General features: G+C 39.3%; 1 protein-coding gene across 2 annotated transcripts in view; it reads right to left on the bottom strand.

The window, feature by feature from the left end:
* Nucleotides 1-26520, bottom strand: part of HTR2C (5-hydroxytryptamine receptor 2C) — a 451942-nt gene extending 425422 nt beyond the window's left edge. For both annotated transcript variants that reach the window (XM_075187205.1, XM_075187206.1), the window contains exon 1: nt 26032-26520. The gene's annotated coding sequence lies outside the window, so the exon portion shown is untranslated. The remainder of the gene's footprint in view (nt 1-26031) is intronic.
* Nucleotides 26521-26756: the final 236 nt, after the last annotated feature.

Raw genomic sequence — 26756 nt, 5'->3', positions numbered from 1 at the left:
GCTCTTCCAGCAGGCTGGAAGAGCCACTATTGCTGAGTCTCCTGAGTACCAGACCCTGCTTCTTATGCTGACCACTGTTTTATCATAACTGTGAACCGGAGACTGCCTGCGAGGCCGACAACTGACTACTCAATACCTGGACCTTAGCTGTGAGTGCACAACTGTCTATTTGCTTTCTATGTATTTAACTGAAGTTTTGAACTCTGATCACTCTTCATCCAATGTATATATGTGAACTGGATTTCAGCTGTGAACTCAATTACCACTTAAGTCCTCACCCTCCACCAGACTTTAATTGTTTATTTATCCTCTGTATGTCACATTCTGGACTTAATTATTGTGCATACAGCTATGCATTGATTGCCGGCATGCCAGGATTTTGTTAATAGTGAAGTGGTGAAGCAAACGGTTATTATTATTGTTATTATTATTCTTTATGTCTAAAGTGCCCCAAGATTTCTACAGGACCATACTGATTGCAAACAGTAATGTAGACCATGCAAGGTATTCAGCAGCACAGAACAATCACCAAGTACTACTAAAACATTAAAAGCTCCAAACAAAGGTAGTACCACTGTAACTGGAGCAGAAAAATAAGTATAGAGACAGGAGGGAAGTGGGTCTTGCTCGTAAGAGCTTACAATCTAAAGGGAGGGTACACAGACAATAAGCACAAGGGGAGTCAGTAGATGGGATCTAGGGCAAGGGGAGCACATAAGAGTGATGGGGATAAGAGATGGTGAGGTGAGCAATCAAAGAGAGATGGTTTGGTGGATGGTTGGTAGACTTTTAAGAACAGGTGAGTTTTTAATGCCTGTTTTAAGGTGCACAGACTTGGGGTGAGTCGGATAGAACAAGGGAGGTCATTCCAATGGAGGGGGGCAGCCCAGGAGAAATTTTGGAATCGGGAATGGGAGCTGGTGATCCGAATGGAGGAGAGACGATGGTCATTGGCCGCTTGCAGGGGACGGGAGGGAGATGTATGGAAAGAGAATGGAGATGTATGGAGTGGTGGAGTGAGAGAGGGCCTTGCAGGTGAGGGTGAGTTGGTTGAACAGGATTCTGTAGGGCAAGGGGAGCCAGTGTAAGGCAAGGCAGAGAAGGGAAGCAGAAGAAGAGCGTCATGAAAGGATGATAAGTCTAGCGGCCGCGTTCAGTATGGAGCGAAGAGGAGCAAGGTGGGAGCGGGAGAGGCCGTGTGGATAAGCTTACAGTAGTCAAGATGAGAAATGAAAAGATCATGAATAATAGTTTTGGTGGCATCCTGGGATATTTGACACTTGTTATGTGACTAAAAAAATCTCAGGGAAGTAAGAGTCTGGGTGTCACTCATGTGTTAGAATTGTCCCTTTTAGGATGATTTCCATGTTTGGGGGAGGGGGGTATACACAACTCTCCATCTTCCAGACTAATAAATGAGGATTTCTCTTCTGGGATTATCATCATTTTCACTCTGCAGCAGGACAGCAAAATAATTTTAACTGTGTTTCAGGAGAAAGATTCTGTAAGCTTAGAGACTTGACACACCACTAAAAATTACTGCCAGCTGTTGGCTGGATGTGCTGTGTAACTATTTTATCGGGAGACACCTGTAATTTCTAGCAGTGCTTTGGATCTCATCCCTTACAGAGGCACTGCACTCCAGCAGCAGTTCTCCATCATATTATATTAGTCAACTTTTGCTTTCACAAACTGATCTCCTAGAGCCATTCTGAGTAAATGACTTGTTTAGCCAATCAGAGGATGCCTGTGTTGATCACCAGCTGTCATGACTTGCCAGTAGTGAGTTTATTAATCAATTCAAACTAGTCAATGTCTCTGCTTTTCTTAATAGATTTTTTTAAAAAAAATTATGTTATTCTTGTGTAGCTTGCTTCAACACCCACTGTGCCAAGACATGCTTTTTGAGCACGGTGAGCATGGAAAGTATATTGTGATGCTGCCCTTATGAAAAATGTCACGCAATCACTATGCTAAAATACCAAATAACCATGAAATTCTAAGTTAATGCAATATTTAACATGGCAATGACATCTGATTATTTAAGCTGCAGACAATGCACCTCAATAAATAATTGTTACCAATAAAATACACCAAAAACAAAAAGACCCTCTCCCTTCCGCAGCACCTTGGGTTAACACAGCACATATTAATAGCACAAAGGAATACTTTAGATATACTAACAATAACCAAATTAAATCGTATAACTAGTACTGCATTTACCATATACGCAAATGTCTGGACAGCATGGTGGCTTAGTGGTTAGTACTTCTGCCTCACAGCACTGGGGTAATGAGTGGGTCTCCTCTGGGTGGTCCGGTTTCCTCCCGTACTCCAAAAACATACTGGTAGGGGAACTGGCTGCAAAATGAACACGTGTGTGTGTGTGTGTGTGTGTTAGGGGACTTAGAATGTAAGCTCCAATGGGGCCTGGCCTGATGTGTATGACAAATATTCTCTGTGCAGCGCTGCAGAATTTGTGGCGCTGCACAGAGCTGCACATCATCATTTGTGGCGCCGCACATCATCATCATCATGATAAATAAATGATGATGATGTCTAGGCAGCAATGTTCAGAAGACACAGGAGTTATGTACTTGTTTCCTTTTCACTTCTTTATTGAAATAGTAAACTTTTGAGGGAGGAGGTTTTGGATAAAGGGTAATGAGAATATTGGGTGCACAACTACTTATAGAAGCCATATTTACTAAGCAGAAGCATCTTTTCATACTTTCTGTACAACTACATATGATCTGTTCCTATCACACTCTACTTTTCTGTTTTACATACTTGTTTTAATGATTCTATCCAGATGTTTGGCTATATCATTAAATGACACTTAAGTATAAACAATGAGTTTCCAGCCAAGGTCACTATCAAGTTGTTTAAGTAGCTATTTTGGGAAGCTATACTGTTTTCTTAATTAGACTTCACTGTATAATCTATATCTTATCCAGATACCCAGATGCACAGAGCTGACAAGATGTATCTACCGGAAGTGTGCACTGAAATATTACAGTCAATTCTGTACTAGAAAAAAATATCATTGCAACAAAGCAAATTGAAACAAAATGATAACATAAACAAGGGAAAAAAAGTATATATTGTTTTTTTAATAAAATTGTGAATTTACTTAATAAATGTGTTTTGTAAACCTTAAGAATAGTTAATTAAAATACATTTTGGGAGTTTTTAGGCAAATACATTTGGTTTTATTGTGTCCCCACAAATTAACCAATAATTCAGTTTCCTGATAAATCAGCTATGGTTAAGCTTTTTGTATCAAGCTTGTATAGCAATGATAGGCAACCTGGTACCCTCCAGTGGACATATGGGCAGCGCTCTAACTTTCAAAAGACGACATTTAAATGAAGAAAGAAGCATGTGTCAAGCTATAACAAGTTCATCTGACAATGAAGCAGGAATTAGCTGAGGGTTGCAGGTGAAGGCTTGGAGGGCCCTCTGTTGCCCATCACTGTTGTATAGCAACACAGTCCAGATATTTACTGGATGCTTATGAATATAACAAAAAAATACATTTTATTTAGCACAAACAGTAAAGTGCAATGAAGACTTTCTCCAGGTTGACCTCCCTTACACACACACACAAACACACACACAAACACAAACACACACACACACTTGCATGTGTTTGACTCATATCTACCAAACCACAACTTTGGCTTATGGGAAGTTTGCGGGCAGACTAACAGTCAATACAATAAACTTGATATTCTGGCTTCCCAATACAATAAGGCCTTCAATTAGGGGAAGTAATAACAATGACATGTGCAGAGAAAAATTGTATATTTTTTCACCCATTGGGATGACAATGTTTTGCTTGGGTATTTGTAAACTTAAATAATATTATTTTTTTGCCAATCATGGCATTGTAAAAATACACCACAATGCATTGCCTATATACTGGAACACCTTTATGGGTAAGGTGTAGGTGTATATTAGAGAAACAAAACTACCCAAGGGGCTTTATAGGGCTAACTAAGTATGATGCAAAACTAAGAAAGTGTGCACATAACAGAATTGAAGACACAAATTAGAATAGACAGAGGCCAGGTCACTGATAAGTCACAGTTCACGTTACAAGTCACAATCACAAATAGTAGCATAAATACCCAATAATGATGAATGCAGAAGGGCTGTAAACTCCTTTTATAAGGCATGCAAAATTTGCTGATGCTTACTGATTGGCTTATTTATATTTCATGTCTTGTAATTGGCCTGATTCTTCTAGGGTGTAAATTATTGGGCAAATGATAAGGAGAATCTGAACCAAGACACCAATCACTGAAATTTAGCTGAAAATCAGAATCGGCTGAATTGATTTCCCCATCTCTAATATTGTGATTTTAAAAATTGCTTCAGTAGGCAAACAATGCTATCTATACTTAGTGGTATGAAGAATCTCTTACACTGCTTTGCAAGTTTTGATCAGGAGGATAAAGCACAATTGTTATTTGTCATACAATATCTACTAGAGATTACAGACAAATGAGTTAATTAACCAACAGTTAATTTGTTATTGTGTCCCTAGTGCATTACGTGCCAAATTTCTCATGAATAGAAAGCATAATACATATTTGTTTTCCAAGTACAAAATGACTTGCAGATAATTTTGTTTGAAGCAACGCATTAGACCAGTTACTATCTAACGCTATATTGCAAATGTCTATGTATTGTGTTATTCTAAACCTAAGCTATAATCATAATGTATCTATGACTGAAATCCAGTCTATGGTGATGTTGGGATGATGCCAAGGGTGCAAGTTTTACAGATGCAAAAAAAGAGAATATATTATTGGAGACTTTTGCATTTTTATCTACAGTAGAAATAGCAGATCTGTTGCTGGCTATAGCAGTGTGCTGGGGGAATTTGTCTGTGTTTTTTCCTTTTAATATATTATTGGTTACTAGATTCAATTTCTACTGCATGCTATGATAGTCATACCATTCTTTCTCTTTTACCCAGAGATGTTATAAGTAATTGCTTGCCCGCCATTGCAGCATTTTCAAGAATCCCTGCTCTCATAGAAAGTCTAACAAATGTCCCCAAGATCTGTTTTACCAGAAAATAATGCAATGTTCTCCAACCCATGAATTACATGTTTAGTAACCTACTAAATGTAGATGTAAAAGGGTATCTATTTTGGTGGTATATCTATGGGCCCTAATAATCTGGCAAATATGTGTGAAACTCATTTAATAATATTTTTTTATGACTATTACGGTCAACCCACTCCTCACAAAGGTAGTACTGATTTAACCTAAGAAATATAATTCTTATTTTCCCTTAAATCCACAGGACGAATCTTTATATAGTAACTTATGCCTATAGCTTCAATAAAAGATGCATACAAGATGTAATATGTTTTGTAGTCTTAATTAACATTCAAATTGTAAAACACATATATATTATAGTAGTATAACAAAGTGCATTATACAAACTTGACAGGTTTCATATGCTCTATTAACATGGATGGTATAGCATAGATATTCATACAATACATTACAATAATTGCCTGTTTTATAAACATACAAGTTATACCTTATCTATTGGCCGGTGCTAAGATGTACTCGAGTGACTACTACCTTTCACGACGCAACGATGGCCTGCGACCGCTCAGCAGGCCAATAGATCCTCCTCTCAGAGGTCCAAGAGTCTGGTGATTCAAAATTAGTATGGCTTAAATAAACAGGTAACAAGCACCATATGCTCTCTTGTTGCTGACTGACCTGCTCTCCTACCAAAGGCCACCGAACCGTAAAACATGAACTTGACCTCAGCAGCAGGGTGGGTGGGTGGCAGCAGCACAGCACGACACACAAGACCACCGGTACCTCCAGGACTCACATTTTAAAACAAAAGACACACAAACTCTATATATTCCATTCAAACACCAAAATTCTATTTTGCTGTGTCTCATAAACCGAATGTACAGCTCAGTCCTACAACTGTGCAGCACTGCAGGATATGACACATTGTCAGCCATCTTACCACTACATCCAGCCACACTGCTGAACCACAGTGCCATCTGAAATGTATACAATTCCTATCTGTGAAACTTCAATCCACACAGTCACACATTAATCTTAAATCTCCATCAAAATTACAACATAAACAAAACCTGACAAGCAAGCATTGCAAACTTACGTAGTTTTGTGTTACATTGTTAGGAATGTGTATGGTAACATATTGCCCACAGTCACGTATTACACATTCCTACACATTCTCCATTATCAAATCTACAGCATCACATTGTCTTACTAACTCTATCCACAGCATTGCAACATTATTACAAGACTTGCAGTTACACATTTCCCATTCAATCCATTCAAACTCCATTATAATCCATTTTCGTACTAGCCAGCCTCTAATATAATTGCCTTCCAGGCCACTTCCCATATGCACAAACCTCCATTCCATTCAACTTACAGTTTCCAACAGTTCAGGTAGAAGCTTTGTTTATATGTGTCCTATCAGGGTGAAGGCAGGGAAGAAAAAGACCTTTTCTGCCTCATATTACTTGATATCAAAACCTTTCTTCTGGGTGGAGTTAACCTGCCACAGTAAGTGCTCACAGCATGTAGCCTGCCTCAAAGGCCAAAACCTGTTTTTTTTAATTATGGTGGGGGAGGAGAGCTACCTGCAGAGTCTCTTCTTTGATTCAAGCATGGCAGTATCTGATATGATATATTACATTAGAAAATGGAATATAAAATAATAGATTATATATATCTTCTTAAGTAGTTACATTTCTTTTTTCAGAAGTGCCCCAGAATCGAAAGAACCTCATTGCAAGCCTATGTGTTGTTATAAATATAAATTTTCATGTATGACTAAAGATGACAACACATACACCCATAACAACACTGGCATCAGTGAATTGGACTTAAATAGTCCTGTTTGTGGCCAAAAAATTATCAACATGCCTGAGAACAGTTATTTTTGGGTCATTGATTGGAAAACACAATAATAGGATAACTGATGTTGACCTGTGTGCAAGGTCGGCTGGCTCCCATGTGACGCAGCTGCTCAGCGTGATCACCAAATGGCTGGATCTGTCCAACTGGACCACCCGTGTGTGTGCGAAGTGGAAGATTATTCTGTTGCTTGGCATTCAAGCCAAGCATCACAACTGGCCCAGTTGTGGCTAGCATGAGTATCCAGCTCAACCAGATGACTGAAAGAGGAGAGGTGGACACTGAACATAGAAACACATCTTTACATAAAAGTTTTGCATAACATGACAAGATATGGCTATGATTATTACTGAACATAAAGACGTAACTGCTCCTTGAATGCTAGAGAGTAACACTGTGATGTGTGAGCAAGTGTGACACCCAGGAGCCATTAGAAGGAAATGTTTTAGAGTGTATAAAAAAAGGGGTTTTTTTTAGAATTAGAGCTGACCTTTCAGGTGGCTTCCCTGAACAAGTCTGCGTTATTAGTCCTCCAATAATGACAGTGTTTGGGTAACTTGGCTAGTTGGCTAGTATTTCTGAAAGTTGCCTGCAGTGTGAAAGGAGGAGCTATGGAGGAGGAGATATGGAGGAGGAGCTATGGAAGAGTCAAGTACTGAGCTAGAGAGAGATTAAATGATGCTGACATCACCTGTCAGGGTATTGAGTTGTGTGAGCATAGGTGTAAGCACCAAGAAACACATCTGAGTAGCAAGATTGCATTCATTAGTGTAGCCAGGGACAAATGTGCTGGTGCCCAGTGAGAACGAGAAAACTAATGTCATTACAAGCATGTTAGAAAGAAAGGAGAGAAATAGGAATGGAAGCATATCATGGGAGAATACCAGCTCCAGTACCCAGAGTTTCAAAATGTTTTCTAATTCAAAGTTACTAAGGACTGTGCTAGAGTAAACTGCATGAAATAAATATCCATCAGAGCGATAGAGGTGGACTTGCACCCATTATATTATTTACTGACCCTTGCATACCTCAAGTGTTGTTATATCTGCTATATATACACTGTGGTTTTATCCAACCTGCATTTGCCTGTTTGCCATTTTACTCACAAGGACTTATGGTGAAAGAGACAGAGCTAGAACTGGGTGGTGGACCCAAGGGAATATTAAAGGTAGGTGGAAGCCAGAAAATGGAGTGTTAGCTAAAATATGTCTGTGTTATTAAATGGGGGGAGGGGTGGGCTATGTCTAGTGCCCACCATAGATTACTTTATCATTTAAATGGTCCTCATACTTAAAGTATCAAACCTGTTAATTTATTTTCTCCTTTTAGTACTATATTACAGTAAACATTTGGAAGAAATCACCAAATTACTTAATTTCTGGCTGAGCATCAAAATAAGATTTTATGACATAATGGCACACATCACATTTTATAATTCAGGACACATAATAATGCAGACAATCATTTTTAGGGCTTTTTAACATCTGCTATTTTTTCAGACATACTGAAATTGTTCCTGTAAAATAGCAGTGTTAATAGGCTTTATTGGAAAAGCAGTCAGTTTAAAATAAATATCTAACATGGATGTTGATATAGTAGGTACTATATACAACTACACAGTGTAGGACTGGGGCATGAAGGGCCCACAGGGGGACTGCAATGCTAGGGGCCCACCAGAGGAGGCGGGACCAGCCATCATAGAGGCGAGACCAGACACTAGAGGGGGAGTAGTCAGCCCACAAAGGACAGCTAGCACCATAGTGTAGTATATAAAGAATGCAGTGTGTGTATAAAGAGTACACAGTCTTGACCTGCCCTTTAGATTGGGCAGAAAAGTCACCAAAAATCGGGGTTGTCCCACTAGACCAGGCTTGGCTAACCTGTGGCACTCCAGGTGTTGTGAAACTACAAGCCCCAGCATGTTTTACCAATATATAGCAGCTTATTGCTGGAAGGGTATGCTGGGACTTGTAATTTCACAACACCTGGAGTGCCACAGGTTAGCCAAGCCTGCACTAGACTCAGAACATTTGACAGACTGTCCTACCTGTTTCTTGTTACTTTTAACACCTGTTGCTGCTGGTTTCTTAAGGTGCGGCTTGTCTGGATCCTGGAATGTTGGGGGCCCGATTTGGAAAAAATAATGGGTACATTTTGAAATTTCCAACCAGCCCCGGTGTTAAATCAATAAGACCCACAATTAATACTTAGACCTTCCTCCAGCCCCAACATTAAAGTAATAGTATTCGCATTTAATAAACGTATTTCCCTCCCTCCAGACAGCCCCTGCAATAAATTAATCGCATTTACGTATAATAAATATACCTTTCCCACAAACATCACTGCTACTAAATAATTCATATTCACATTTAATAAATAGACCTCATGCTCCTCAAACTCAGCCCCACATTCAATGAATAGCCCCCAAACCAGCCCATCATAAATTAATAATCCTCACTATAAAATTAAATTGCTCCATCTTCACCCTACAAACAAAATAGCACCCATTATTTAGCCACCACCTACCACACATTCATTACATTGCCACAATCCCGCTGTGCCATCACACACACATTACTATGCCCCTTAATCACCATGCTATGCCTCCATATAATCACACTGCGCTCTCCATGCTGCTTTTGCCCCCCTTCTCCTTGCCCCCCTTCATCATCCTGTGCCATGCTGCTTTTGCTCCCCTCTTCTCCAGGCCCGCCTTCATCACCCTGTGCCATGCTGCTTTGGCCCCCCTTCACACTCTGCCATGCTGCTTTTGCCCCCCTTCACACTCTGCCATGCTGCTTTGGCCCCCCTTCACCCTGTGCCATGCTGGTTTTGCTCCCCCCTTCTCCTGGCCTCCCTTCATCATCCTGTGCCATGCTGCTTTTGCTCCCCTCTTCTCCAGGCCCGCCTTCATCACCCTGTGCCATGCTGCTTTGGCCCCCCTTCACACTCTGCCATGCTGTCTGTGCTCCCCCTTCACACTCTGCCATGCTGTCTGTGCTCCCCCTTCACACTCTGCCATGCTGTCTGTGCTCCCCCTTCACACTCTGCCATACTGTCTTTTGCCCCTTTTCACTCTATGCCATGCTGTCTGTGCTCCACTTTCACTCTCTGCCATGCTGTCTGTGCTCCACTTTCACTCTCTGCCATGCTGTCTGTGCTCCACTTTCACTCTCTGTCATGCTGCCTTTACTCCCCCTTCACTCTGCCATGCTGTCTGTGCTCCCCCTTCATGCTGTCTGTGCTCCCCCTTGCTTCTGTTCCTTCACTTACCTTTTCTATCGGCTTCGTTCTTCTCTTCTCTCTTCCATCTTCTATCTTTTTGCAGACGCCTCTCTGCAGGCCTCCTCACTGAACGTCGGGCGTAATGATGTCACACCGGACATTTAGTGTGAACGGAGCAGAGAGGAGGGGCGCCTGCACCGCAGTCACATGAATATATATATTTATTTATTTACTTTTTAAAATGTTTCCTGCTCCCCCACCAATGAAGAGGGGAGCGATCAGGGGATAGCCTGGTCCTCTGGCGGGCCAGTCCGACCCTGCAACTACATACAATTGTAGTGCCCTACAAAAGTAAAATAGAAGTTCAACCGGGTGCTGGAGCGATAGATAGATAGATAGATAGATAGATAGGACAGACCGCACATGCTCACCTTATGTGATCAGGACTAAGTCCCCAAATGGCCCTCTACAAAAGTAAATCAAAAGATTGAGACATATGGTCTTCAAGGCAAGATGAGCTGTTTCCAATGCTGATCTGGTGAGTGGGAGTCTGTATAAGGAAATGAGAGCATATGCTAGAACAGAGCCGAGCTCAGAAAGATAGAGGCAGGGGGGAGGGAGAGAGATAGGAGAAGAGTGAGTACAACAGAGAGCTTAAAGCATATTAATGAGGACCAGAGGTAAAGCAAAGAAGTGAATAGAGGGAAAACAGTGAGGGGAACAGAGAAAGTTAGAAATGACAACCAGATGAGGGTTAGTAGCAAATCACAAAATGGGGGGACAGAAAAAGAAAGCTTGAACTGACAGAGCAAGCACATAGGAGGTGGAACAGAAGAGGAGACAGGGAAATGGAAAGTGGAGTTTGTATGTTTTTACTGTGCTTGGGTGGGTTTCCTCCAGATGATCCAGACTTTGCCCACAGTCGTAAAACATGGACCCTAGTCTGTGTGTTTGTGTGCAGTAGGGTATTTAGACTGTAAATTCCAATGAGACAGGGACTGATGTGAATGACTACATATTCTCTGTACAGTGCTGCTTAATATGATTGGTGCTATGTAAATAAACCATAATAATAGTAACAAGGAGACTCAAGCTAGGGAAAAATTTAAGGACAGCAGAAGAGATAGGAGGGGTGAGACAGGAGACATTTAACGTAACAATATAATTGAAGAAAAGAGATTAAAAGAAGATAATCTAATAAAAGAGTGTAATAGAAATATATTAAGTGAGAAGATAGATACCAACATTAAAAACAGGTGTACATAGAGAACTACCATGAGTTAAAAATGAAACAGACAGATTGTGGACTGCAAATGGCCTAGGGTCCCTAATTGTGTTTGTAGTGGTTTTTTTTTGTTTGACTAGAAATAAGCTATATGTAATTATACATATAGAGGTAGGGGTAAATCATTATTATTAGACTTACGGTGAGAGTATTAAAATTGTTTAATATAATGTAAAATATACATTATATAGAATTGTTTATTTAGAATAATTTGATTGTTTACTGGGTAGTGTTATAAATAATTCACACCAAGCCCAGTTAATCATCCCACAATACCACCTTTATTATCCCCCACCATCTCCCTCCATCAACCCTCTACCCCTGTTAATCATCCCCACCCCCAACTCCTTCATGATCCCCCACAGTTTCTCTTTATTAACACCCATCCATCCCTTTTTATATCCCTCTGCTTTTCTTAATATGTTTAGTAAAAGAGGTATACAGAGGACTCTGTCTTTGCATCTAATCACATGATGCCGCAGAGTTCCAGTAACTGCCACAGGGGGCAGGGCCAAAATCACACAACTCAACGCAAATTGCACCATGGAGGCTTTCTAGTGAAGTGGGCAGGATGTGGGAATTTGGCCTCTCTTCCTGGAGCCTGGGAGACCTACCCGGAATTAGGGAGTCTCCCAAAAAGTGGGTAAGTCTGCAATATTTTTAAAATGACAAAACTTTATCATTTGCATGCAAGTATGATAGACATGAAAGTGCCATCGACCAATATCGTCATGACAGCACAGAAGTACAAAAGCAAAACTACTGTTAGGATGGACAGAACAGTGATGCGTCTGTCTCTTGGTGTCACCCACCTATACGTCTTCTCTAGTACCACTGCAACACAATGGAACTGGAGGGGTTAGCTCAACATGATATGGTGTCTAAGTTAGATGCAGCATTATAGAAGCGATCATCAGTTTGTATAAATTTAATTTTATTTTAGAGTAATACTTTATGGGCCTGATTCATTAAGAAAAGTAAAGCAAAAAAAGAAGTAACTTTTCACCTTGGCAAAACCATGTTGCATTGGAGGGGGAGGTAAATTTAAAATGTGAGGACAGATTTATAATTGGGGTAGTGCATGTCCTAGATCAACTTAGATTTCAGTGTAAAAATAAAGCTGTCAAATATCTTTGTGCTACATGAAAAAACAGCCAGTATGTATCTTATGTGCAAAATAATTAACTAATTTGCACCCCTTGCATTGTAACATGGTTTTGCCCAGGAGAAATCGTACTCATTTTTGTGCCTTACTTTCCTTAATGAATCAGGCCCTATATATAGAAAACACTGTGACCAAATATATTACATAATAGCTGGATAAAAAAAACACTATTCAACATTTTAAATATCAAATAAGGCTGCATTTATTTTTCCGTAAAGACAGATTTACATTTGTGTTTGTCATTTTAGTCAACATTGCAAAAAAATTCAGGCAAGTTGACATCTCATCATTGTAAAGTGCTGAAATGATAGTACTTTTTAAGGCTTATTGTCACTGAGTTGAGCCCATGCTTTACAAATGCGAATTAATCAGTGTGAATTGGCAAATGTTAAAATATTCATGAAATAAGCCAGGCTTCTAATTCACCTTAATAGCAGCGCTATATGTAAGTCTTCTATTGACGAATGGATCTGTGCGGAATCCCGCAGTTAAAAAGAGCCTCATTATGATTCATGGCAAATGTAACATAAGTGCTCTGATTAAATATAATCTGTATCTTCTAAACAATGGTGGCATGATATCTGGAGAGCTGCCATCACATTTATCATGCCTGGTCTTGGGTTGCTCAACAGTTTATGATCTCTAATTACACAGCCAGAAGCATCTGCATACAAAGGTTGATGTGTGAAATTGATCAGATTTATTTTAATTATAATCCTATAAAAAAAAAAAAAGCTACAACATTTACATAGTCTGTTGTACCAAACAAATAAAGGAATATTTGATATTTTCCCGTGATCTTTGGAAATTACATAATAACATGTTTAAAGGGAACTTTTTTCTATAAGAACATCTTTTATGAAAGTCTAAAGGTTGTTGAAAAGTAGAATGGCTACACAGTGGTTAGCAATGCTGCCTCGAAGCATTGGGACCAAGATATCAATTTCAACCAGGACACTGCCTGTGTGGAATTTGTATGTTCTTTCTATTCTTTCCTCCCAGAGTTCAAAAACATACTGGTAGGTTAATAAATTAGCTTCTGTTGATATTGGGCCTGAGTCATTAAGGAAAAAAAAGGCAAAAAAAAGGAGTAAATGTTCTCCGGGACAAACCATGTTACAATGCAAGGGGTGCAAATTAGATTATTATTTGGCACATAAGTTAAATACTGGCTGAGTTTTTCATATAAAACACAAATACTTGCTAGCTTTATTTTTACACTGAAATTTGATCTAGGACATGCCCTATCCCAACTATAAATCTATCCCCACATTTTAAATTGACCTCCCCCTCCAAAGCTACATGGTTTTTCCCAGGTGCAAAATTACTCCTTTTTAATGCTTTGCTCTCCTTAATGACTCAGTCCCATTGACTCCAGTGTGTGTTTGTGTGGTAAAAAATGTAGCCTGTAAGCTCCATTAGGGCAGGGTTAATACGGTTGATTAAACATTCTCTGTAAAGAAAAAGTTTTTTCAAGCATAATCCAAACAGGAATAGGAATCAGCCTGGCGCTGACTTTGAGTAAACCAGATCTAAAAGAGCGTAATAGAGAGCATCTTTGTGGAAGAAAGACCCGAGTCATGGCTCTAGCGGGGAAAGTCGATAACTGCTGGTATAACCATTTGAGCCAACTGGTCTGATTGCAAACTCTATTTCCCAGATGACATTTGAATCAAGATGATATTTAAGCGATTATGGTTTTGAGAAATCTCTGTGGAAGGATCCCCTGATTTTTGCCTAATCTTTGTAGAATCCAGGACTATATATATTCTAATTCTTCTTTAATATAAATGCACTATAGGTGTTTTTTAATTTAATACTGTGACCATTACTTTATATGGAGTGAATTGTAATTTATTTTTTGTTTTATGATACAATTATTTTGTTTTATATGTTTTTTGTGTTTTTATTTAAGAAATCAATATATTTTTTATATGTTTATATTGCTGCATGGTGGTATTGTTTATCTTATACTTCAGAGAGTATCCATTTCGCACTTCTTATATTCTCCCGTATTCTCTGTAAGGTGCTGCGTAATATATTGGTGCTATATTATTATTATTATTATTTATTTATTTATTTGTAAGGCGCCACAGTTTCCGTAGCGCCGGATAGACAAGCAAGTAACAAATAGATGAGGTAATACACAAATAAAGTATGCAACTAATAATGATAGCATAAGCCAAACATTATTGGCTGTGATGCTATATGACATTACATTAGAGAGTAACTGGGTTATGAGTTTTACTGTATTCCATATATGAGTTTTACTGCAAACCATATTTCCACTGCAATAATTTTTATATCAGCATACAAGAGAAAAGATCTCTTGATATACTCAATTCTGTTTAAATGTAATGCTCTTGATTCTGAAACAGTGGGTTTCTCGGTGTGAACTGTGTATCTTGATTGTGGTGGCTCCAATATATTTTCTAACATACAACAATATCATTCCAATCTAAATGATACATAACTCAGCACAAAAATTATTAAAACAAGGCAGAATGATTAAATATGATTAGTGAAATGCCATAATCTTGAAAACAGTTGGCTAAGAACTAACATGTTCTGTGGTGCTCCACATGTGAATATGGGCTAACAGTTAACCAGATCACCTAATGACTATAATAGTTACTCAATGTCAGCCACTGTAATAACAATTTGACTGTTGGGAGAGTCTTCTAGATCACCTCAGTCAAACTGTGGACAACAATATTCAAATGTACAGGGTCCACTATCCAATCCGTATAATAGTAACTTTATCCAATCCTTATAATAGTAACTTTGAGTCTAGCTCAAAACTTGGCTACCAGTGGGATGATATAACTACCATAGCTCACTCTCAATATCTTGGATTGTGGCTGTCCCACTAAAGAGTCCTCCCATTGGGGATATATGGATCATATGGTGCCCTATTTCTTCAAACTTTGTACAGATTTCTTTTAGAACTCCATAGTCTGCATCTGAATCTGGAAGTTAATTCAGCATTCACCAGGATTTAGCTTCCTTGCAGCCATCCTCTGATGCCCACATTCTCTTCTCCCTTTGCTGGCTGCAGGAAGTGAATGCCGAGTATTGCGCTTTGCCGATAGAGGCAAAACGTAACACTCATTCAGAGTTAACTGTCTGTGTTAACTCCCTTGACATAGTCCCATACTGGGGTACAAAGTGTGTTGGGAGGAACTTGTTTGACACAGGTAATAACCGTTTTCAAAACCCACAGATGGGAGGTCCAGGGTACAAGTCACACAGATGAGTTACTGCTTGGCGATGCATTTTGAGTCATCATGACCTCGATCTCCACGTGCAATTCCTTGATTTGCACTATTGTGTAAAGCAGGGGTGGGCAAACCTGTCCTCAAGGGCCATATCCAGTTCATGTTTTTAGGATTTCTTTAATCATGTACAGCTGAGTTAATCTATTTGGCTGGGTCAGTAATTATCCCACCTGTTTCTACAGACAGAAATCCTAAAAACATGAACTGGATATGGCCCTTGAGGACAGGTTTGCCCACCCCTGATGTAAAGGGACTGGGCCATGATGCTGCAATTTGCAGTAAAGCAACAAGCCCCTGCCCATTTCACAAGAAAAAGAAGCAGGATTCAGGTGAGTGGCTCCTGAAATTTGGAGAGTAGGCAAGTATGATTAGTGGTCTGTGTAATTTGATTAGCTACTTCACATTAGTTTCCTGGTGAGCCTGCATGTTTGTAAGCATACATTGGAACATTGCCTTCCCCTCATTCTCTGCCAAAGGTGATGGAGGAGACGTATAAAAAGCATACTAAGAAAAGTACACACTTACAGAACAAAAGCTAGAATAGGAGGTACAATTATCAATTAAAAATGTTGATAGTTTGGTGACAGGTTTCATTTACTGTATTTTATTAATGAGGAAGACATTCTGTAAAAGATTATTATAGACACCTGTAAACTATACAACGACACTAGCTCATTGAACTGTTATTTTTGTGAGAGCTGCTAGAACATAGAGTTATTTCGGCGCTACCCGTTTCACATAGACTTATAAAAATATACAGTGTGATAAGTCTTTGACCTTGACAAAGACCCACAAATTGGGCCGAAACACGTTGGAAAAGTGCAAGTGAAGAACTGCAGATAGACCTACCCAGGAAATTTATATCTAGGAAGGCTGTGGGCTATCATCTTTTTCCCAGAACTGTATTACCATCTGTTGTGATATGGCTATCATCTATTCCTAACTGGTAGGAGTACCTGCATCTCTCATTTAATTTTGAAAAGTTAATGTCTAGTGAAATCTAAATTAAGGATTTATTTTTTTATATTGAATGTATTACACTAGATGGTTTATCTTTATGTTTTTTGGTTTGCTGCCAATTTACGAGGATATTCGTTTTCATGATATCATTTTAATGAAGATCATAAAGAACCTCTTTATATGCAGAATTCAAGACTTCACAGAGTAAGCATAATGCCTAAAGCGGAAACACTGTGCTGGAAGGTGTAGCATTGGTCTGATTTTTATAAGGGCACATTCACATGTTGGTGTTCTGTAAGTTTTCCTACAAAAGGGATCTACACTGTGAACATTGAATTGGATTACTTTTCTTGTGTTATATAAGATTATAGACATAATTACATTCTATAAAGTATTACACTATTATTTGTATATTTTTTATATTTTTTACATGTTACGGACCCCTCTGGTGGAACTTGGAAGCAGTGTCCTATGCACTGCTAATATAGAAGTATTATCACACTGTATATTTTTATATGTGTATGCGCCTGAATATTTCTTGTTATCCACTCTTGTTCCTATTTTACTGACCTATTGGTGTGAGGTTACATCAAGAATAATGCTAGCAGCAACCCCAGTGGAGCGCTCTAAAGGTCTCATATTTTGCCTTTTGGTCTAGAATACAGAGTTATCACATTTCCAAATGTCAGCATACCAGAGGATATTCAGTGCTCAAATCAATCAAATAACTGTATAAAAAGTAGGCAAGTACACCACTAAAACACATAGTGGGACATTTATGAAAACTGTTCCACAGGTAACTATGTATAAAAGGCATTATTGCCCAACTCAACCAATCAGGCATTTTCTTTCTTTTTCTAAATTATATTTGAAAAAGGCAGAATCTGATTGGTTGCCATGGACAATGCCTCCTTTCTACACGGTAACCCATAGAACAATTTTCCTAAATATCTCTGATTGAGCCTTGTTCAGGGAGATTTGCATCTTGATTATGGGAAAAGAAAAATGATCTTTTGATGTGCTTAGTCTCTGCATAAGTGACTGAAAAAGGCAGGGCTACACTTGCTTCCAGGGAAGGGTGGGGCAGTTGAGCTATTACCCAGTGTTCCAAGTGGGAAACGTGGGCGCGCTACTTGATATTTATTTTTTACTCTTTTGGGGGTTGGGGACTTCTAACTGCCCGATGTCTCTGTCTGCTGTCAATTTTCTCTTATTTTAGTCCACACCACCAAGTATCCCCCTCCTTCTCTACTCTCTTGGGTTGTTGAATGTTCAGATTGTCTTATTTTCTGGTACAACAATTTGGGAGGAGGAGGCAATACAGCAAGTGAGATAAAATGAGCAGAGGCAAGAACAGAAGCAGGATTTCTAGAGGGGGTTTTCCAAATTCGATCTGTAGTCGCCCCAATACTCAGCTGCATCGGAAATTTTGTCCGCGAGCGGTAAGGCTTAGCTTCTTCGAGCTCTAGGGGCGTGCACGTGCCTGGTTACTCGGTTAGTGCGCAGTGGAACTGAAAGCCCAGACTATTAAGTGACAAATCACAATGTTTAAAAATAGATAAAAGATATTTTAAAAAAATAGTTATAAAAGTATTAGCAATTGAAAAAAAAAATTCTTAAAGTAATAAAGTAATTTTTTTATTGATTTTCTTATGCTATCACAATCCTGAGATGGCGAAAACAGAACAACCCAACCACCACAAATTTTGTTAAATAGGCTTCCCCATTGCTTTTCATAGGGAAGCTATCACCAGCATTGACCCATTGATAGATAGGGCAAAATGTAAAACAGCCTTACCTCTGGCAAAAAAAAACATGTTTCTCTTTGAAAAACAAGATTGAGACTGAGCATATTTTATTTTTATTTTATCTTTTACATTTTCTATGAATTGCTAGTGATTAACTATTTATTCAGTTCTTGTAATGGCAATAAATCCCAATTCCATTCTATGCCTCATCAGTCCAATAAACTCTGCTAATCCTTCACCAAAAGCAGCAATGGTTTTATTACAAATGTATTGCCAAATGATTCAGAAAACTGTTCTTCTCTAGTGCTGCACAGACAAGTTTTTAGATTCTCCCTGTTGTCTTAGAGATCTCTGGTCTCTCCCCAGGTAACAAGAAGTGATCGGCAGCCCGGGTGTCTGGTAATTACTATTAGTGCTCACTTATCTGGAAATTAGTACTTCAGCAGAAAAAGATCCTGAGGAGTGTTGTTACACACCAGCCACACAGTTACTCCACTCACATGGAGGAAGAAAGAGGTGCAACAGAGAGATGCTTGTCAGGCTCCTCCAGACAGAGCCGCATTTAGACCTCATGGGCCCTACTGGTTTGGGGCCCCCTCTCTAAAACAATACCTATCACTATATTGTTTTAGCGTAGCATATATTAACTTTTAACATCTACTAGAAAAGGTCGTGCAAACAATGTTATACCAAAAAATATTACATTTTTAACTCCTTACCTAAAACAGAGTGCAAATAATGTTGTACAAAAGTATTTCTTAGTTTTAAATGCCTTATATCGGACAAAGTGCAAACTTAACATTGTTTGCACTTTGCTAAGAAATTGTTAGCCGAAACTTTTTTGTAACTTATCGCTTGACATAAAACACACTGCAAACAATCTTCAACAAAGTAAGCTGTATTAACTCTAAGGGGGGTATTCAATTGACGGCGGGATCGCCGAAAATCCCGCGCTCAAACAATATTACCATTAATACGGTAATCATGCGCATAAATACCGTTAATACGGTAATTTACTCGCTGGATTTTAGCTGAAATCCAGCGAGTAATTACCGTATTAACGGTAATATTCTTTCAGCGCGGGATTTTCGGCGATCCCGGCGTCAATTGAATACCCCCCCTAAGGGGCATATTCAATTGACGGCGGGACCGCCGAAAATCCCGCGCTCTAAAAATATTACCGTTAATACGGTAATATCTTGCTGGATTTCAGCTCGCAGCTCCCTGAGCTGCGAGCTGTAATCCAGCGAGTAAATTACCGTATTAATGGTTTTTACGCGCAGGATTACTGTAATAACGGTAATATTTTTTGGGTGCGGGATTTTCGGCGATCCCGCCGTCAATTGAATACCCCCCTCCAAGTCTGATATCAGATAAAGTGTAAACAATGTCATACCAAAAATTCCCTGATCACTATACGCAGTTATAATCAATTTCTTTCCACAAATTAAGCATCCCTTTACCTTTATATTTCTAGTGTTATTCTGCATTTTTTTTATTTCGCAAAATTATCCACATGACTCCCTCATGCTTTTGCCCTATCACCATGACACTGTGCCCACTGCCCCTTCATCATTACACTGTGCACCTTTATAATCACACTGTGCCATCCTTTATCATTACACTGTGCTGCTTCATAATCACCATGTGCCCTGTTTTATCATTGCATTGTGCCACTTCATAATCTCCCTGTGGCCCTTCATAATTACTCTTTGCCCTCCTTTATCATTACACTGAGTCCATTCATAATCACCATGTGTCCTCATTCCTCATTACACTGTGCCCCTTCATAATCACCCTGTGCCCCTTCATGATTACTCTCTGCCCTCCTTTATCATTACACTGTGTCCATACATAATCAACCTGTACCCTCCTTCATCATTACACTGTGCCCCTTCATAATCACCATGTGCCCCTTCATGATCACTCTTTGCCCTCCTTTATCATTACACTGTGCCCCTTCATAATCATACTGTGCGCTCCTTTATCATTGCACTATGCTGCTTCATAATCACCATGTGCCCTCCGCTATCATTACACTGTGCCCCTTCATAATCTCCGTGCCCCTTCATAATCACTCTTTGCCCTCCTTTATCATTACAATGTGTCCATTCATAATCACCATGTGCCCTCTTTTATCATTACACTGTGCCCCTTCATACTTACCCTGTACCCTCCTTAATCATTACACTGTGCCCTTCATAATCGACCTGATTCCCTTCATAATGACTTTCTATGACCTTCTCTTCTGCTGTCTTCTTCTCTTTCTCTTCTGTCTTTTCTTTGGTGCTGCTCCCTGTGTGGCTCCTCACTGACAGTGTCAGGCACCGCAGCCAGTGATTTTTTTTGCTGGGTCAGTGGACAGTGTGGAAGACAGACAGGGGAAGCACCTCTCCGGCATGGGATTGGCCACTGGCAGCTGTAGCCGTGTGAAAGTGGAGATGAGGCAGGGAAAACTGTCAGAGCTCAAAACAAGTGGCTGTAAAAGATTCTTGGTGGTAGATTCGGTGGCCTCACTATTTTTTTTCAATGGAGTAAAATTACTCTTCATAAATGTAACACAAGGGAGTGGGCAGAGCCGTAACTTACAATTCTAGCGCCTGGGGCGAGAAAGACAAATACCGCCCCGCTAGCTCTCAATTTTACCCAAATGAACCCAAAATATTCCTAAATTGTGCCCCCCTTTAGCGTTGCGCCCTGTGCGGTCGCCCCTGTCGCACAGCCCTAGTTAATGACCTGGGAGTGAGTTAACCCTACCCTGTAAGCATCAGTCTGTAGCAGAGGAACTCTGTATCCCGATGTAAATTTTAATCCAAAATGTAATTGTGCTTTTTCTCATCTTACATACATACAGCGGTAAAATATTATTTTGGATAACTAGTCATGTAAATAAATATATTCAAAAAATTATATAACATAGGAAGTCCTTCTAAATTTGATAAGGTGAAATAAACATGATTTAAAAGCTTGCAAATCCCTGCTGGGGTATTAATAATGTTGTGCATGTTAATCCCAATAGAAAGCAAGCATAATTAGTTGGAAACTGGGCGCCTGTGGTCCTCCATATGTTGTTGAATTGTCAATGTCCCATCTTGTTTTAGCAGTTAACTGATAGCGATAGTATTATGACATGTTGTAAATACCATCAAATTGCAATGAATAGTACAGTCTTGGACAGCTTGTTGATTTTGGGATGGCAAGGTATGATTGGCCTTGTATTCCCACAGCAGACTGTCAGAGAATGCCGAGTACACCGTAACAGCTGGAGAACCACAGACTGCCTACCTCTGTTCTTGTATCCATTAGTCTTATGACTTATAAGTTATGTGGTTACAGCTGTGCTGCAATCACAACTAAAGAAACAGTACAAAAGCATTAATAACATTATAGAATTGGCTGCATGCATACAACTGCCTCCCTGAAAATAGAACAGATAAAGTAAAACAGTCCTGTTACACAGCTGTATATGTGCACAAAAATCTGTTTACATCAGTGTTTTACTGGTTTTTGTTTCACTGAATGCAGCTCGACATGTGCAGAGAGTGAGCAGACTGATCTAGCAACTGCTGCTCATGCCCTTTTACTATTCCATCATTCAAATAATGTCTCCAGTTTACATGCAGTGTCAATTTTAGGAAGCTCATTCCAATAAACATTATGCTCTTGCCATCACCATATGAACACCAATACTGGAGACAGGGACTTAACACATTATTGTTTATGGGGCAGATTCAGTTATGTGAGAGAGGTTAATGCACCCTGTGGGAGTTATGTAGGGTTCTACGCAAGTCCAACTCATAAGCGCAAAAACCACGTTTGGCTACTGCGCATATGTAGTAGCCAAAGATCCGTCTCAGTTTGCACACAGAAGGGGACAGAGCTACCCCTTGCACCTCACTGCGCTTAGAGAGACGGAATGGGGGTGGTAGTGGGCGAGCCTAGCTATGCTATGCTGAGTTGGAAGCAGCCTCAGATAGGTGTCTAGGAGATGTATCTGTTGCGGGAGATTCTACTGGTGCAAGTTCGGTGCTGATGAAGATGACCATCAACACAGACCTTACTATATTAAAAAAAGAATAAAAAATAAAATGGTGTAGATTGTAAGCCAGAACCTCCCTTGTGAGAAACTCCTATGCAACTTTACTGGTAATTGAATTTGCCCCACAGCACCTGAAGATGTATAATTCTATTCAAGTGTTACAGATATATGGTTAGATAGCCCATTGTTAGCCTTCTATTTGGACTTCTCTGGTGTACTATTGGATAACTTGATTTGAGTGGACGTGGGGGAGAGAGGAGTATGGGGTAATGGGAAAAGCCCTAATTGTTTACCTGGGAGGGAGTGTAAAGTAGGGATTGGCAGAAATATGGGCTAATGAGAGAGGCATTGTGTTGTCAGCAGAAATCTGAGTCTGCACTGTATTGCATCTGAGATCTGGAGTCTGCATTAAATCACCATCAGAGATTTGAGGTCTGGGCATACTTGCCCACTCCTCCAGAATGTCATGGAGACTCCTTAATTCCAGGTAGGTCTCCTGGGAGAGCTGATCATTCTCCCATATCCTGCAGGAGGGGGGTCTCGGTGACATTTGAAATTTCGTCATTTTGCCCAGCCCCTGCAACAAATTGCCACAATTACATCAATTTGTTGTGGGGGCAAGGACAAAATGACTTGATTCACTGCGCCCCCCTCCACACCTGCAATACACCTCCCCTCCAGAAGGGGAAAGACTTACAGTAGGCAAGCATGGGATTCAATATTAGTATATTCTGTAAGTTTTATATAATTACAATAAAAGAAACACTTAAAACTTTTATTTGATAATAGAAAATAAATAGCAACTCTTAACAGTTAATCATTTATATAAATATTAATTCTCAAATATAATTACATAAATACAGATGATTGAAATGCGCACATACATACAATGCTTTCTAAGGGACCAATTCAATTCGGCCTCGTTATTCTAGGAATAACGCGACCTGCGCACTGTTAACTTTAGTATGGTAAACGTGTGCAGTATTACCGGTAGTACGGTAATTTTAATGCTGATTTTTCATCGCATCTCTCGCGGTCGCGAGTAAAATTCCATGTTAAAATTACCATATTAAAGGTGATACTAGACTAACGTGGCCGAATTGGATCTGCCCCTAATAGTATATCTTAGTTGCATACAGTTGTTCTGTGATAGCCACTGGCATGCGTATGTGTCATTTTTAAATCAAATCAAAGACTATGCTTTGTAAGTCAGCATTTGCACCTGCCCTATATTGGGTGCAAAAGATACGGCTGAAAACAAGCGGACTTGCGACAAACACAGGACTTGTATCAGCCACATCTGCGCGTAATACTCTCAAGTCGTAGGGAGTCATAACTGACATTTGTGTTCACACATGAATTGCATTCATTGACTTAGGGCTAGATTTACTAAACGGCGGACTTGAAAAAGTGGAGATGTTGCCTATAGCAACTAATCAGATTCTCTCTGTCATTTATTTAGTACATTCTGCAAAATGATAGCTAGAATCTGATTGGTTGCTATAGGCAACATCTCCACTTTTTCAAACCCGCAGTTTAGTAAATCTAGCCCTTAATGTCCATTTCTAGGATGGCAGGGCTATTTCATGCAAGATACACACACACACACAACATATATATATATATATATATATATATATATATATATATATATATATATATATATAACAATATATTCTCATTGTAGATTTTTATGCATTTTGTTCTCCATTTAAATCCATTCTCAAATTCAATAGCCTTTAAAACTGTACCAGAAAATCCTGCTACAAAAAGCTTCCCTTCTATGCTATTTTGACATTTTTCCAATAAATTTGGCACCAGCATTTCAGATTATCATGCTTTACTTGATGATATAAATTTATGAATTGCACAGTAAAGTGTTTTGTGTGATACTCCATACAGATACTCATTTAACTATTTTTGAAAAAAATAAAAAAAAAGGAAAGAAGAATATGTCCTATCAGATGCCAAACAGCCTAAAATTGTTAGGGTATAACCGTTTCTCTAAAGCAATGGTGAGATTATTTGTTCTGATTACTGCAATCCATGCTAGTATCCGCAGAATGACTTCTATTACCTGCGGTAAGAACAGAGACAAGAGTATGACTCCCTCTACTGACACTGCTGTGTGATGCTCGACATTGGCAAGTCAGGTGCATTCCATTAATAAAAGGGCATTTTAATTAACAATGGATGAAATCCCTCTGTTTATTTACTGTGGTCAAGAAAGAAAGATGACTTCATTAGTTGTTCTTTCAAAGTTAACTGCGAGACATAGATCACCTTTAAGATGTGGATTGGCATTCTGATAATATCTTCTATAGTGATTTGAATACTAAAACATAGGAAGCCAGGTCTTTTTGCATACAAGTGACATACCCGTGATATCACAATGCGTTTTTATGCCAAGCTATTTGTCTCTCTTCCCTTAATCATCTGTCACCATTTGTCTCCTGCTATATCATGTTCGGGGTATATTGACTGTTACCGTAATTACACATTGCGACGCAGCTCTAACAATAACGTCAGTGAGGATACTGCTCGTATCCATCAGACACGTTAGGCTCTGATGCAATAGTAACATCACACATTGTGAAACATTGTGCTGTGAAACTGCTGAAGAACTGATCAAGTAGCGTCTAACATTATATATGACTATAAGCCCAATACCATACTAAACCCTATGCAAACATCGATATTTAGATTTGCATGTTATAATGATCCTAAAAAACTCTCACACAAAGGAATCTGACCATACCGAGTCTTCACATGATAATACTATTCATAAAAGCAAACAACAATTGAAATGCAACACAAAGTAACGAAGCTACATGTTTCTGCAAAGTGAGTTGAACTATTCATGTGGCTCTATAATGCCAGCGTCCCTTTAACAAAGAACGCCTTCCTTCCAACCCATTCACGAGAATTGAACTAGTGAGTCTAGTTTCATGAAATCACCCATCCTATAAAATTTTCCTGTAACATCTATGATATTTTATCTATGATATTTTCTGGAACAACTAGGAAGCTGCAATTCTATAAACAACAACATTTAGGTGCATATCCAAATAGAATTCGCAACCGAATTATTAATAAAAGAGAAGAAAAACTTTGTAGAAAGGTCAAAATTACAGAGAATGAACCAAATGAGTATAAGGATGGATGCTGTAAATCGGATTATATCAAACTGTTCCAACAATTATTATTAATTTTTGCATGCAGGTGAGACTGGTGATATTTAAATAAGTAATACTACGGAGTACCCTGCAGCATGCCCCTTACACAATTACTAGGAGTGCTGCACCATCTGGATCAAGCTGCAGTTAGCTGATTATGTGCACTCTGCCTCTGGGAGAAAAGCTTTTTAGAATTTCCAGGAAAACGGGACTTACCTGCTCTGCAGACACCCAGAAAGTGAAACATTCATCCATTCATTACACCTGTCTCTTGATCCTTGCTCTGAATGGAGTCAGTTTTGTTCTCTGCGAGTTCTCTGAAGCTTCCCTGCTTCTGATACAGTGCAGACTGTAATCCCTCTGAGAACAGCACAGTCTACTATCATTTATCCCACACAGAAAAAAAAACACAGCTTTACCCGAATCTCATCTCCCCTTCACTTCAGCGTCCTCAGATCTTTTGTGAATTTGGAATAAAATGAGAGAGAGAGGGGAGACATGCTTCTACTGCAATCTGAAAAAAAAACTGTAGGGGGCTACAGCTTTCATACTACCAGACCAAAGTGCCACCTCCTGCTAACAGCTGCTGTTTTTGCCATAGTCGTACATGTATCTCTGCAGAAATATCCTCACTAAACGCTGCCCCGCACACCACTGACAACGCAGGTACACTGTAACCTTCTCTCAAATAAATTGAAGCATTTACACAGCTGCAACAAAGAGAAGAGTGTCCAACTGTGTTTTCTGCAATCAATTTTAATACATATTAATGCCAGTTTTCAGATATCACTAGCTGTGAACCTAAGGCACTTCCAAGACTCTTTTGGCTTGGGTATATTCCAAAACTAGCCTTGACAGCCAAGTGAGTTAAAGCCATACTGTACCTCACTGCTTACATAAATAATATTGTGATATCTTGCACATCCGAGGCAATTTCAGGA

The sequence above is a fragment of the Mixophyes fleayi genome, chromosome 9 (assembly GCF_038048845.1).
Source record: "Mixophyes fleayi isolate aMixFle1 chromosome 9, aMixFle1.hap1, whole genome shotgun sequence".
In the NCBI taxonomy this organism is placed as follows: domain Eukaryota; kingdom Metazoa; phylum Chordata; class Amphibia; order Anura; family Limnodynastidae; genus Mixophyes; species Mixophyes fleayi.
The sequence above is the reverse complement of the archived record's forward strand: the minus strand, read 5'-3'. Positions and strand labels throughout refer to the sequence as shown.